The following is a 14,789-nucleotide window of genomic DNA, read 5'->3' as shown; positions in this document are numbered from 1 at the left end:
CAGTAGTTGTTTTAAATGCCAGCGGCATCTCTTAAGCTTTGTCTTTCATCATCTCCTGTACACACACCTGAATGTTCATGTGTGGGCGAACATACACACACACACACACACACACACACACACACACACACACATACCTCCAGCCAAACTGTTGTCCCTACCCGCCCTTGGGATTCCACACACAGTCCAGTCTCCACGGCTACCTGGAGTGGCTCCTTCCTCATTGGTACTTTATGTCAGTCAAGGAGAGAAAGTGGAAAGAACATTGACTTTGGAGGCAGTTCAACCTGGGTTTGAATTCCAGATTTGCTACTGAATATTTACAGGTCCTGGCAAGTTCCTTCATCATTTGTTAAATGGCAAGTTCTAAGATTTTATTTCGTTATCCTCAAAGCATGAGTCATAATCCTGCTCCATCAGGCTCCTGTGAGAATTAAATATGATCATGTACTAAAGTGAATTAACCGACATATAGCAATTACTTTTTTTTTTAAGTTACTACTACTACTACTACTGCTGTTGTTGTTGTTGTCAGTATATCACTCAAGGCTCAGCTCACAAACACAGGAAACCAGGAATTGACTGCGTAGGTTTGAAATCTGGCTCTCTCTTGTTATTCTGCTGATTTGTGCCTCAGTTTACTTATATATAAAATGGGCATACATACCATGCCTGGAAAAGGGGAAGTACCGTGTAAGCATTGGCCATTATTACTGTCTCCCATAAAGCATTCCCAACCCACCCCAGACCAGGATGGCACAATCCTGCTCTGAATTTCTCGAACATATGTTACCAGTCCCACAGGCATTTGGTTTATAGGACGTGTCTTGTCCTCCCACTGTGCCCTTAATAGGAGCTCCTTGAGTGATGATGACGGTAATGAAGAGGAAGCAATTATGTAAAGCACTGATCTGAACAAGCACACAAACGAGAGCACCAGACTCTGAGCCTATGTGGACAGACAGACAGCAGATTACCTCTATTTACTATGCCTACTGTGTGCCAGGCACTGTGTTAGGTACCATACGTATTCTCTTTCACTTAGTGTCATCTCCACCTTTTGAATTAGGTCATTGTTTTTGGCTTTTACCGATGAGGAAACTCAAGCTTAGAGAGGTTCAGTACTCGCCTTAGCTTGTACGGCCTGTAAGGTATTTCAAGATACATTCTCAGGCAACCTGTAGCTAGAGCCAAAACTTTAAGCTACCATGCTGCTTGGCCTTGGACAAATTACTTAAATTAACTGAGCCTTAGTCTTCTCAGCTGCAGGACAAGGGTGATAATGGTAATGATAATGGTAACTCATTGACTGGCAGTGAGGACTAAATAAGGTCATTCATGTGAAGTGCCCAGCCTGGGCGTGGTACGTGCCCAAGAAACACTCAGCAAGTCCTGGGTGTAAGCTGTGCTTTTATATATCACAGTTGGAGATGGAACTTCTGTCAGTCTGCCTCCAAAGTCTAGACTCTTAACCCCTGCCCTGTGATGCCAATTGAACATAGACCTGAAAAACACATAAAGAAACCCAAAACCTCTAATCCCAGGACTGATTCAATAACTGATAAATTTTTAGGTCTGCTCTGGCTTTTCTGAAAGGAGGCTTATTCTTAAACTACCGCATCTGGAGCACATCTCTCTCAAAGGGAGTTTGAGCATGCACTTGGGGAGGGGTTTTTTCTCTGAGATAGGGCCCGAACTCCCGAGGTGAGGACCGCACTCAGGACCACCAGGAGCAAGAATCAGATTCACAACCCTCATCTCTCCTTCCCCACAGTCGTGGGCTCCAACTCTAGAAGATGCTTCCAAATCCTGGCCCGACTTCTCTGGCACCACTTGTCTCCAACGTAGACCAGAGTCTGTTTAAAGTAACACTTACCTGTCCCTTTCCCCAGGGGACAGCACGGGCTCTGGTTCAAAGTTCCCCTCCGTGTGCTCCTTGGCCATTTACCAACTCCTTTTTAAACTCAGTTTTTGTTTTTTTTTTAATCTGTGAAAATAGGTTAATAATAGTGACTCACAGAGCTAGAGTGAAGATCAATGTGAAGTGACATCTATGAAAACGCCAAATTCACAGTAGGCATTCAATATATTATTTATAAACATGTTTATTAACATGTTAATTAAGAAGGCACAGTTCCAATAGCTTTACAAGCATCAACTATTTGATCCTCATAATAACCCTATTGAGATAGGGATTATTTTTATACTACAGATAAGCATACTGGGGTATAGAGAGGCTCAATAACCTTCCCAAGGTGGCACAGCTAGTGACAGAGCTGAGGTTAGAGCTTAGGCAGATTTCATACTTTTAACCACTATTCTGAGTCTCAGTTCTTCTCTCTTCCCCTTCATTGCTGACTCTTCGATCCCTAGGGTCCCCAAATATGTTGTCCCAACAGTGATATGTTGGGATCCCAAATCGCTATCCCACAAGCTGATAACAAGGGCAGCTGTAGAGAGAGAAGTGATGTTAGGGTTTTCAACAACGCCCTTCATGGTGAGGCTCTTGCCTAACTCTCCAGTCTCCCTAATTCCACAAAACACCTCTGTTCCAGACAAAGGACTGCTTATAATTCCCAAACCTGCAAATTGTCCTCTGCTTCCATTACATCGCACACGTTTTCTCTTCTGTCTGCAGTGCCTTTCTCCCCTCCTTCATTCTCTCCCTCCTCTTCTAATTCCTACCAGTTCCTTCATGCATCACTTTACCAGACAATTCCTCCCTTATCCGTGAGTTTCGGTGCCCATTCACCATGATTCCGTAATATCCAGAGACTATCTCCTTTCAAAGCATTTGTCACACTGAACCACAGTAATGAATTGACTCCTTTATTGCCTGTACTTGACTATGAGGTTTTGGAAGGCAGGGACCATGTTTTGTTTATCTCTGTGTCTCCAGTGCCTGGCACTCTACCTGCCTTAGAGTAGGCATTCAATATATATTTGTTCCTTGTCTTGGAATTCTCTTTCTGCCCTCCAACTTCTAAATCTCTTACTTTGTCCACAGACATATATTACCTGACAGAGAGGCAGAGAAAGAAGTAGAAGGTGTCAAAAACAAAAAGATGAAATGGTGAGGAGGACAGTCTGTGGATCACTTTGGCTTACCAGTGGTTCACATTCTTTGGTATTACCAAAATTCACTAAACCATGTAAATCTAAACCGAAAGTTAGCATTTAATCTGTTGCTTACAACTAAGAATTATTATTCATCAAATTTAATTGGTTAGATTATTTCCATTTGATCTTTTTTGAAAGAAGGACAATGCTCTCTACCAGAGGATTGCATTCTAATTCTAAAAGATGTGTAAATATTAATATCAAATGTGTTCTGAGTAATGAATAAAACAGAGTTGGTCCTGGAGCAATTGGAAGTACTGTTTAAGTTATCCCTTTTTTGCTAAGAATGTTAGTTAATAAAGCCCCATAAAACACATAAAGTGGAATGGAAATCATCAAAATTTCCCAAATTGATCCCCTAAAGTGAATAAGAAATCTGGTGGGTTCCAGTAGTCATTGTTTGACTATAGGCACAAAGGGCTAAAGAACACAAAAATTTAAGAATCTGCTTATATGCCTTATGCGGTAGCATTTCTACTTTCAGATTTTTCTTTGGCTTTTCTGAGAAAGGTATTTGCTCTCAATTACCTTTTTCAACAATTAGAATATTCAAGAAATTTAGTTCTGCTTATTTAGTCATCAGAAGCCCAGTATAACACCTCCAGGAAGACTTTTTACAGCTACTTTGCAATAACTTATCCAAACGTAAATTGGAACAGGAACAGCAAGTGTCTCTTTCAATGTTACAAGAACCCAAATATGGTTTTCTCTTTCACCTAGAAAACACATCATGACTAAAATACATTTATTTCAAAATTTTAAAATACAAATTCGAGGGCAAAGTATATACATATGTGCACATGTGCCTATGCCTGGATATTTGTGGGTATAAATTTCTTTTTGAGACTGTTTCTTTGAGAAATGTCACCATATTTTTTTAAAGACTATTTAATGACTAGTTAAAATAATGCCATTTTATCCAATATTGGTTCCATAACAATGCTCCTATTAACAAATGGTAGGATGTAGTTTGGTAATTGGCTGTCATACCTAATCTCCATGAAGAGCTGTGTACCCCAGATGTCTCCATAATACATTCAGCTCTATGTTGGAAAATAAAAAAGACGTTTTATATCAACAGTGATAGAATAATAATGAGAACCAAACAATGGTTTACTCTCCTGACCCTGAAAATCAAGGATGAGGCTACTTTTTGAGTCTTGAATCTCACCCAGTGGACCAGCCCCTTGGCATGCTCTCTGGGATGTGGAAAGCATTGGTCCCTGAGCATCTCATCGGTTATCCTCAAGGCTCAGATCAAAGGAAGACTATCTTCCAAAAGAAAGCTTCTCCACCAGCAGCTCTTGCAGTGATCCACATCACTTCTGCAGGGCTCACTCTTGAAAACAAAATTCCAGGTTAAATAGATAATGTAGATAAAACAACTGGTAAATAGATGTGTTTGGAGAGGTGAAAAAAATTAAAGAAGGCTGATAAACCAGTAACTCCATTTCTGTTTTATTCAGTTACAATAGTAAGTAATTTAATATAATAATTTATGTGCATTTAAAAGGCTAGGCAATAGAAGCTCTAAGGTAAACGTGACTTCCACAAACCTGTTGTAATACTTATCTAAAAACAGTTGATATTTATTTGTGGAATAAATCCCTAAAATTCCTTTCTAAAGGCTTATCAAACCAGATTGGGTCCCATCCCAACAAATTGAATTAGAAATCCATGTAAAGCTGCTAACTGAGTCATTAAAGTGATCTGCATGGATATTCCCAGTTCGCCAGGAAACCTTCCATTTGGACACTTAGTCAAATGCTGCCCTCTTGTGAGGAAACTCTTTAAAAGGCTCTAGCAGGCCCTGGGATTATAAAACACTTACGGGCTTCAAGTAAGAGACCTGAAGAAGATAATAAGTAGAATCTTCAACTAGAAACCATAGTTATTCTAGATTTTAAAAATCCATTTCATTTTTACTTTGTTAATAATGTCTAAATTTTATTTATAAAATTATGTTAGAACTGGTAAACTATTAAAATTACAGTAGGAGAGTAGCTTGACCTGTGTGACATTTAGATATTTTTAGGCTCTTACATTTGATAATCTAATAATAGTAATTAATATTAAAGTTGGATATGTTTATTTTTAGCTAGTGATGCAGCTAGAGAATTTATATGAAATTAAATAGACCAACACATGGTTTCCCACTCTGTCAATTAAAAAAACACAGAAGATAAATTCTAAAAGTGAACATTTTATGATGACAGATGGTAACTAGATTGCTTGTGGTGATCACTCAGCAGTGTAAAAAAATATCAAATCATTAAGTTACATACTTGAAACCAATATAATATTATTTTTCAACTATAGCTCAATAAATTTTTTTTTAAAAAAACACACAGAAAAAGTGATGGCTATTCCACTGAATATTTGTGTTTCTTTACTTCTAGATATTTATTTTGCCATAAAAGTCGTGAATCATAATGTTCTTAAAACAAGAGTATTGTTATATCCTCAAATAGAAATCTCAACTAGTCACTTCTAATTCAATAGAGGGCAATAAAGGAAAATCTCTACTTTCAAACTTCTTCACAGAATTTTAGTACATTTTATTTAACCAGCAGTAACAGGCATTTAACTTTTTTTTTTAATATTTTACTCTTTTTTTTAAAATAATTCTTTATTTTATTTATTTTTATTTTTGGCTGTGTTGGGTCTTCGTATCTGTGCGAGGGCTTTCTCCAGTTGCGGCAAGCGGGGGCCGCTCTTCATCGCGGTGCGCGAGCCTCTCACTATCGCGGCCTCTCTTGTTGCGGAGCACAGGCTCCAGACGCGCAGGCTCAGTAGTTGTGGCTCACGGGCCTAGTTGCTCCGCGGCACGTGGGATCTTCCCAGACCAGCGCTTGAACCCGTGTCCCCTGCCTTGGCAGGCAGATTCTCAACCACTGCGCCACCAGGGAAGCCCGGCATTTAACATTTTTAAAGTGTATGCTAAACTTTGTAAATCCTGGCAGTGCAAATTTCCTCCTAAGACACAATCTTTCTACTAGAGCATTCATTCATTCATTCATCTGTTATGTCTTTTAACGAATCTTTATGATGGCCGACTCAGTACCCACACTCTGCTAGTCACATGGAATACAATGGTGAAAGAATGGACCTTGTTCTAAAGCAAATGGCTCCTACAGCCAAGTGGGGGAGACAGACATGTAATCAGGTCATTAGGAAACATTGTCACAAATGCTTAAGATAGGGATAGCCATGGGGCTGTCTGGGAGCACATAGAAGGGACACCTGATCCAATATTGGGAAGGCAGGAATGCTCTGCTCCCCAAGGAAGTAAGGTTTGAGCTTTGACAAGGTTCTACAGCCAGAAAGTCCTCTAAAGGTAGTGCTAGCAAGACAAGACCAATTTCTCTCTCCAGAAGAAATTCCACCAAGACTGTGACACTGTGACAGTTTTGTGCTTTCATCAATATATCATCCCCAATTAGATATTCAGCAATGGTCATTCCACACTCAGCAACCAGCCACACACTGGTATTTGAATTAAATCTCTCCATAAATGTAAAGTGAAATAGTCCTATTTTAGTAAATTTACTTAGCAGGAAATTTAGTTCTCCTTTCTTAATTTTGAACACATCCACAGAATAATATGCCCCTTTTTTCCTAGGAAAATAAGAAAACTAAAATTAAATTATTTTCTAATTATATAGTCCTCATGTGCTCCAGTGTAGCAGCTTGCACCATCTTGGACAAGTCATACATCTACAGTCTAAGATCCCTTCAGTTCAAATATTCTGTAAGTCTATGAGCAACACTATAAACAAAAATTACTCTTCGTTTTATTTTTTTTAATTAATTAATTTATTTATTTATTTATTTAGGCTGTGTTGGGTCTTCGTTTCTGCACGAGGGCTTTCTCTAGTTGCGGCGAGTGGGGGCCGCTCCTCATCGCGGTGCGCGGGCCTCTCACTGTCGTGGCCTCTCTTGTTGCGGAGCACAGGCTCCAGACGCGCAGGCTCAGTAATTGTGGCTCACGGGCCTAGTTGCTCCGCGGCATATGGGATCTTCCCAGACCAGGGCTCAAACCCGTGTTCCCTGAATTAGCAGGCAGATTCTCAACCACTGCGCCACCAGGGAAGCCCCTATGCTTCATTTTAAAGCGCTGTATTCATTGTTGAGTGTGGCTGTCAGCTTCTCTTCCTCCAGTGCTCATCTTGGTATGCAGGAGAAAAATTCTTGCTTGAGAAAGATTTAATCTTTTATTTTCTAATCAAATGCTTTTGTCATTGAAAAAGAAAATAGAAAATGGAGTTTTGGGGGAAAAGTTTACTAAAGTCCTGGTCCTGGATAAAAACGTCAGCAATACGTCAAAAGCACATTTCTGGAAGAATAGTTAAGTTCAGGAAACTTGTTATGTGAGAGACTTTTAACATTTTTTCTGAACTTAAATATACATGAGAAAAAATTTGTTGGGATTTTTGGTATTCGTCTATTAAAATATCTGTTTTATAGACAGTTATTTCTTGATTAATGTCTTGAAACTAATTTGAATGCAGAAAAAATTTAAAACAGATACATACACACACACACACACACATATATATATATGTATTTATATATTCTCAATTTAAACTGTGTGTCGGTAGGCTCCATTACAATTTTTAAATGGTACTCCATGCTTTGAAGGATGAAAAGCTATATAAATCAGAGGCAAGAACTTACATGAAGAATTAGGAAACCCTGGGTTCTATCTGAGAATGTAACAAACCTTAGCCCAGTCACTTAACCTCTCTGTGTTTGAATTCCCTCACTTGTTCTGTCTCACGTGTGTCACTGAGTTTACGTAAGGATCCCATGAGCTAATCTTTGTGGAAGTACATTGAAAATTACAGCAAACTAGCAGCAAGCTAAATACCCACCAATAGAGGAAAGGATAAACAAAATGTGGTACACTCATACATGAAATATCACACACAAAAATAAAAAGAATAACCTGGAGATAGATAGATAGATGTAGACAGATAGATGTAGATACAGATATTCATATGTCAACATAGACAGATCTTAAATAAGCTATAATGTTGAGTAAAAAATGCAGGATGCAGAATGATACACCATTGTCCTACTTATATTTTTAATAAGCCCTCAAAACAATACTATATGTTGTGTATGGATTGTATATAAATACATACATACATAATTTGTTAATGGACAGTGGTTGTCCCTCAGAAGAGAGGGAAAGAAACAAAACTCAAGTTTAGAAGGGACTTTAGCCAATTATATAATTATTTTAAGAGACTGGAAGAGAATATGACAGAGTTAAACCATTCTGAGTGCTGGGAATCAGACTCCACTCCCTTTATTCTCTGGTACTCTCCTATACCTTTTACACTTCTTTGTTTTAATTATTTTAAGCTAATAAAATAAAAAATAAATAACAAGAGTAAAGCACCTCAGTAAAAAAGATTGAAATAGGGCTCTCTGATCTTTAAGATCTCCATTGTCAGATGAATATGAGCCAGCTGACTATAGGGTCGATCTACATTTAATAGAAGATGCAAGTAAATATCTACATAAATAGATCCTGGGGTGTAAATGCAAACATGCATTCTTCTAAAAGAAAAGTTTTGAGATACACAATTTCAAAAAAAAAGATCTTTTTCCTGTTCTCTGTCTTCAAATCTTCAAATAAAATCTGGACTTTCATAATTTTTTTTTAAAAAAAGGAAGGGATCAACCAAATCTCATTGTATTCATGTTCATATCAGCTTGAGATGTTTTTCCCAATACTCCTATCCAAACATTTTTAAAAATGACTGGAATCTCTCATTTCAAAGTCCAGATTCATCAGCCTGTAGAAGCAAACTGGAAAATACGGGATTTGACTTGTTCAACAAAAGTAATTAAAGATATGAACAGATTGTTCACAGAAAATGAAATACAAATGGCTGTTAAATACATCTTTGAATGCTTACCTTAACTCATAATGGCAGGATTGTGATTTAAATTATACTGAAGTATCTTCTTTTTCTACCTATCAGATTGACAAGGATGGCTGTTTAATAAGGCCACTTACTGCATGCTCAGGGGGTAGGGAATCAGATATTCATCCAACAGTGGAGGGAGTACAAATCAGTACAACCTCCATGGAAGACAAGTTGGTAACACCCATCAAAATTACAAATGTACATTTTCTTTGACCAACAATTACATATCTAGGTATTTATCATACAGATGTTTTTTGCATATGTATGATATGGCAAATGTACACAGCTATTCTTGTTGCAGTATTTTTAACTGCAAAATATTGGAAATATCTTAAATTTCTGTCAGTTGAAAAGTAATTAAAGTAATTTTGGTACATGCTGCCCCCAAAAAAGGAGAAAGCTCTCGTGATTTGAAATAGAAAAATCTCCAAGATCAATTATTAAGAGAATGAAACCAGAGTACAGAACAGTGCATGAAGAACACTGTCATTCGTAGAAAAGAGGAAAGACAATGTGGGCATAGAATGTTTCTGAAAGAATAGACAAGAAAATGCTAATGCCAGTCACTTCTGAGGAGGAGCACAGAATTGGGCATCTGGCAAATAGCGCTGAAAGGCAGACTTTTTAAATACACTATATTTTGAATTTTGAACTATGCAAATGTGTTACTTTTTAAATTAAGTTAAAATTTTAAGTGACACATAATTTTAGTTATAATGGTGGGAAACCTTTGAAAGATGTCCTAAATTTTAAGAGGCTCTAGTAATGTAAAGTGTTACCCTTCCGACCTCCCCACCTCCAAAGTGTATGAAAAGAAGAATTATGCCCCAAGGAAGGGCTAGGGAGGAAAATTCCTCAGAGCATGGAATCAGTTTGTCAGTCCTAGCAAATTATCTCACCTGAAGCTACCACACAAAAATCAACACTTGATTTCTTAAAACCATGCCCAATTCAAGATACTAAGTCAACCGCTGCTAAATGAAACTCAAATTCAAATTTGTAACAAAGCTTAAAAATCCAATAGTCTCTCTCCCTACCTGGTTTTCAATTTCATTGTGAAACTCAGCAGGTGGAACATAAAATACAGAAGTTATTTTCTCTTTTGGCAAAGCAAAAAATTCATCTGCTTAACTCAAAAAAAATCAACATTTAGAACTAACTGCTAAATCTGAACAACGTGAGCTGCATGTTTGAAGTAGATGAAATCCAGCACATACAGGGCATGAGCCATACAACAGGTCGCCATGAAGCAACAGGGATTGAGGTTTTATCATAAGAAACCCTGGGGGAAGTTGTTCACCTTAGCAGATAGTTACTGCTAATTTGCATCTGATTATCGGTTTATGTTTTATTTTAGCCCATTAACAGGAAGGCTATTATGAGGTTAAGAATTTTACAAAAAAAAAAAAAAAAAAAGAAAGAAAGAAAAAGAAAAGACATGATTACCTCCTTAAACTGGAAACCTCAAGTGGATATTTCTGTTTTCTGTTATTATATTTGACTACCTTTTTATACAGAGGAATCAATTGTTTTTGAAATGTCTGTATTATTTTGCCTTGTTATTCTCGTTGTTATTTTCAATTTCTTCAGATGCATTGCCGCCCAGTAACATGTCGTCGTCCAGACTGGGGATCCCAAAATTATGAGCCCTGTCTCCTGGTCCACCTGCTGCAAAGGGTCTCCTGGCCGACATTTGACGGTCTCTTGCTGGATCAGGGCAGTTGAGTTTTTCTTCTGCTCTGAAGACCAGTCAGTTCCCATTTCCCTTATGAAGAAATTTCTCTTTCTTTGTGAAATTCCAGGCAGAAAACCCTTCCCAGCATCTCCTTGAGAAGCTTGGTACAGAAAGGGAATATCCTTTCTGTGAGTTAATCAGCATTGACCTGACAGAGTGAGCAGAGGAAAGAGAAGAATTTTATCAACTGACGTCAGTGTCATAGAACTGAATATATATAAAAGGAAAGAAGGAAAAATTTCAATTTCCATTGTGACATTTTTCTATAAATTACAAACTGTAATGTCCTAGAAATATAATGACAATTTCCCCCACAGGCTTTCTTTTCAGAGACATAAAAAGACTTTCTAAAGACGCCTGCCAAATGGACACCCACACGTCTTGAGAGTCACTCACGGAGCTGGCTTTGCAGTAAGCTTTTAGTGCTTTTAGTAAGAATGATACCACCCAGCACATTTAGGCTGCTTTCTATCCCTTAGGACTTTAAAAACGAGTTTCACAACCAGTCTTTGCCACGAGCTCCCACCCCACCGTTCCTCACTTACATGTACCTCACAATTTCCCTGACTGATGCACCTGGCAGCCTGGAGCTGCCTATGATAATAACTGTGACACTTGTTTTTCTTCTTCTGAAGTTGTGGATTCATTAAAAAGCAAGCATTGCATCTTGCTAGAGAACCAGGTTGAGCCCACACTGAATGTTTCTATTACTTAGTTACAAAAGACAAACATAAATGACACATACACACACACAACCACAACTAACCCCTCTGCAAATTCTACAAATCTGCTTTCTACCCATGGGTGCCAACCCAAACCAATACCTGTCTGTAGGCTGCTACTCAAGATGTACACTTAAAAGGTACAATCTGCATTTAAGGAAAGAAATCCCCTTGTCGTCTTTATTGACTGCATTTGTAGCTTTGCTTTTCTTATATGATTCACCCCTGCGTCATTTATAGTTTTCTTTTCTTGGTGTTCACTCTGTGAAACAAACTGGAGCTCTGTACACAAAATTGTATCCCAAACCTGTGCTCCCCCTTTGCCACTTGCCTGGGTTAAAAATGGCCAAACTGACTTGTAATTTGGTTAAATAAAATAAATAAATAAATTAAATGCCCCCAGGTTAAGACCCTGCCTTCCAAGTTTCAGCCCAGAGTGAATTTGTATGGCCAAGTTATAAACCCCTGAAAATAGGAAACTAATACCACGAGGATTTAAAATAATAGAAAATGTTTCACATAATATAAATCCATAAGCAGTGTATTATATTTAAGTCTTAATATCTACATACTTGGATTATCTTATATCTTGACAATCACACAAAGTAATCTCACTCCCAGGCCCCCTCCCTTTGACTCTGGGTTTCATTCCTATGTATTAACAATGCTCTGGGCCATAAAATACTGTATTAATATTAGTTTGTCACAGCACACTAAATTTAGAACAACTCATTAATATGAGAGAGTTAAAGGCAGTCAGCCAAGAGTACCAGAGACTATAAGCTCTTAAGGCTATAAGTTATGCAGATATGCCACTTGAACTGGAGCGGCAGCCATTCTTTTTGTGACTAATAAGAGATTCTATTAGTTCTAAGCTGATTCTCATTCTAATTAAGAAATGTGGGAAAAGGCAATTTTGCCATTGTAGGTATAGTTGATGTGCGACTAGCATCAGTCTTATATCATCCCTCTTGGCTTCCTGGTCATATAAGATTAGTGGCACAGGCATAAAATGAATATTCCCCCTGCAACCACATAAAAAAAAAAAAAAAAACAACTTGGTCGCTGTATTTGCGATGCTGTACTCATAATCGATGTTTCTGGAAGATGTCTAGTAATCAGTGTTTTTTCAAAGCAAACCTTTTGTGGCTCAGAATCACCCCAGTTGGACAAAAAGTTTTGACTTTTTACAAATAAAAAACCTTTCAAATGGATACTTCTGGACCTGTTATGCCTTTCTTTGGGCTTGTCAAATATTAATTTTTTTTTCAATTTAGTCCCTTGCTAAGCTACAAATATTCATGTCTAACACCAAGTAGCAGTTCAGGGGCTGACAACTTGGTATGTACCTTTTGAATGATGCATAGAAAGCAGCAGTTAGCACAAAGAAAAAGCCACCAGATTGGTCTCAGGGAAACCCAGTGTCTGAATTTTTCATGACTCCTCTAGCATTTAAAGAATAAAAAAACTGGCTACTAGTGTTGGGAGACCAAACTCGGGAAGGTCAGAGCCTGGAAACGTGCAAGAGATTCCAGTCTTGCCTGGGGAAAGTCAAAGGGGATTTAAGCTGCTTAGGAGAAGTAGAAGGAAAAAAAAAAAAATTTCTTTTGCTTGGTTTTGGTATTTTCTGAACACCAGAGCAGCAGAATAAAAGCTATAAAAAGGTGCACAGTCCTCCCTCTCTCTAGGGTCCCTTACTTTTATGTCTCTAAGGACAACAACTTACCTTCGCTTTTGGGTTATGAGGATTACTGTTAAACTTCCCCAGATCATGCCTTTCCTGGCGTACTTGCTCACTCATGGGTTCTCTCTCCCAAGGAAACCTGCGAAGTGGGGAGAGGAGAGCAAGTCAGTTATTTGTTCCCCTGGATATGCTTTCAAGCACCTTCCATGGAGGTGAGGGGCAAGTGGGAAAGAGGATGTCTTAATTACCTAGATGCCCAGTGACTCGGGTCTGAAAAATATTCCCCCTTTGATGAACTTTTCTGCATTTTATAACAATGTATAGGAAATCTAAATCGAATCCAGGAAAACAAATGAGTGGCTCTTACAGAAGGAAAAAAAAATTGTACAGTGTTTAAGCAACTGATGATTTCACCTGTCACCGTCTCATTAAGCTCTTAATGAGTTCTTTTCTATTCTTGGTCACATCTGATTTTTTTTTTAATATAAGAAGTCCCTTTGAACAGCTGGGAGTAAGAATCGCCTTTGATCACTGAATTCTTCTGAATTTTCAGTCAAAACAAGGCCATTTTCATCCTGACTTGGGGTATTTTTATGAGTTCATTTCCCCCAAGTACATTCCTGGGCATAGCTTTCCAGGCTGAGAAGAGCCTGAACAATTAATGTATACATTTTTACATAAATGTTTATAAATTTAACAAAGGGAGAGAGCTTTGCCACAAGAAGCCTCAGCTCTTTTGAAGGCGGTTTTCTAATGATGACCCTTGGCGTGCTGGACCACATGGGATTCCTCTGAGAAGCGTCGGATGAAAATTAGTCTATTCTCATTTCAAACAGAATTTTGCTGAAGTCCTGATCAGAGCATCAGCATGGAGTCCGGGGAGATAACACTCGCTACTTGATTCACTCCGCAGCCTCCCTCTCCTGGTAATTGTTGCAGGAACACATAGTGACAAGGCTCTAGGATGTGAGCGGTCTGGATGTACTCCGGCTGTTACGCTCTGTTTAAAGATTTAAACCATCAGGGTATGATAAGGCTTTTTGATGTTCATTGAACACGGAGCTTGGGTACAGAAGAAGGGGAAAGGGCTTCACCAGAAGGCAATCATCTTTCAGAGCCACAGTAAGACAGAGAGAGGTGGGGAAATCTCAGCCTCAGCATAGACACGGAACAAAGGGAGATGAAAGGGGCAGGGTGAGGAAGGGGCCAACTCTCTGGCTGTGAGGCAGAACTCGCTCTATGAGAGTTCGATGCCTTAAAATGCAGGGAAAACATTTAGTGTTCCTCTTTCATTAAAACACACTCGTGTTTTGATGGGGAGGAGATAATGCCAGCTGCAAATTTGGGTGGCTTCAGTTGACCCTGGATTTAAAAGAGCCTGCCCATGGCTTATTTTGAAATTATTTAATGAGTATTTATTTTGAGTCAGATGAATGTCATTTCTAGTGCTCACCCCTGCAAACCTGGAAGAAGACCTTCTTAAAGTACATTTTTAAGACCCTCACAGTGTTTTCTTTCCCCAGAGGTAAAACCTGAATATTTGTCTTGAAGAACATAAAGACCAGGAAAGAAAAGGGGAAAAAAAG

This window comes from Balaenoptera ricei, chromosome 1, assembly GCF_028023285.1.
Source record: "Balaenoptera ricei isolate mBalRic1 chromosome 1, mBalRic1.hap2, whole genome shotgun sequence".
In the NCBI taxonomy this organism is placed as follows: Eukaryota; Metazoa; Chordata; class Mammalia; order Artiodactyla; family Balaenopteridae; genus Balaenoptera; species Balaenoptera ricei.
The sequence above is the reverse complement of the archived record's forward strand: the minus strand, read 5'-3'. Positions refer to the sequence as shown.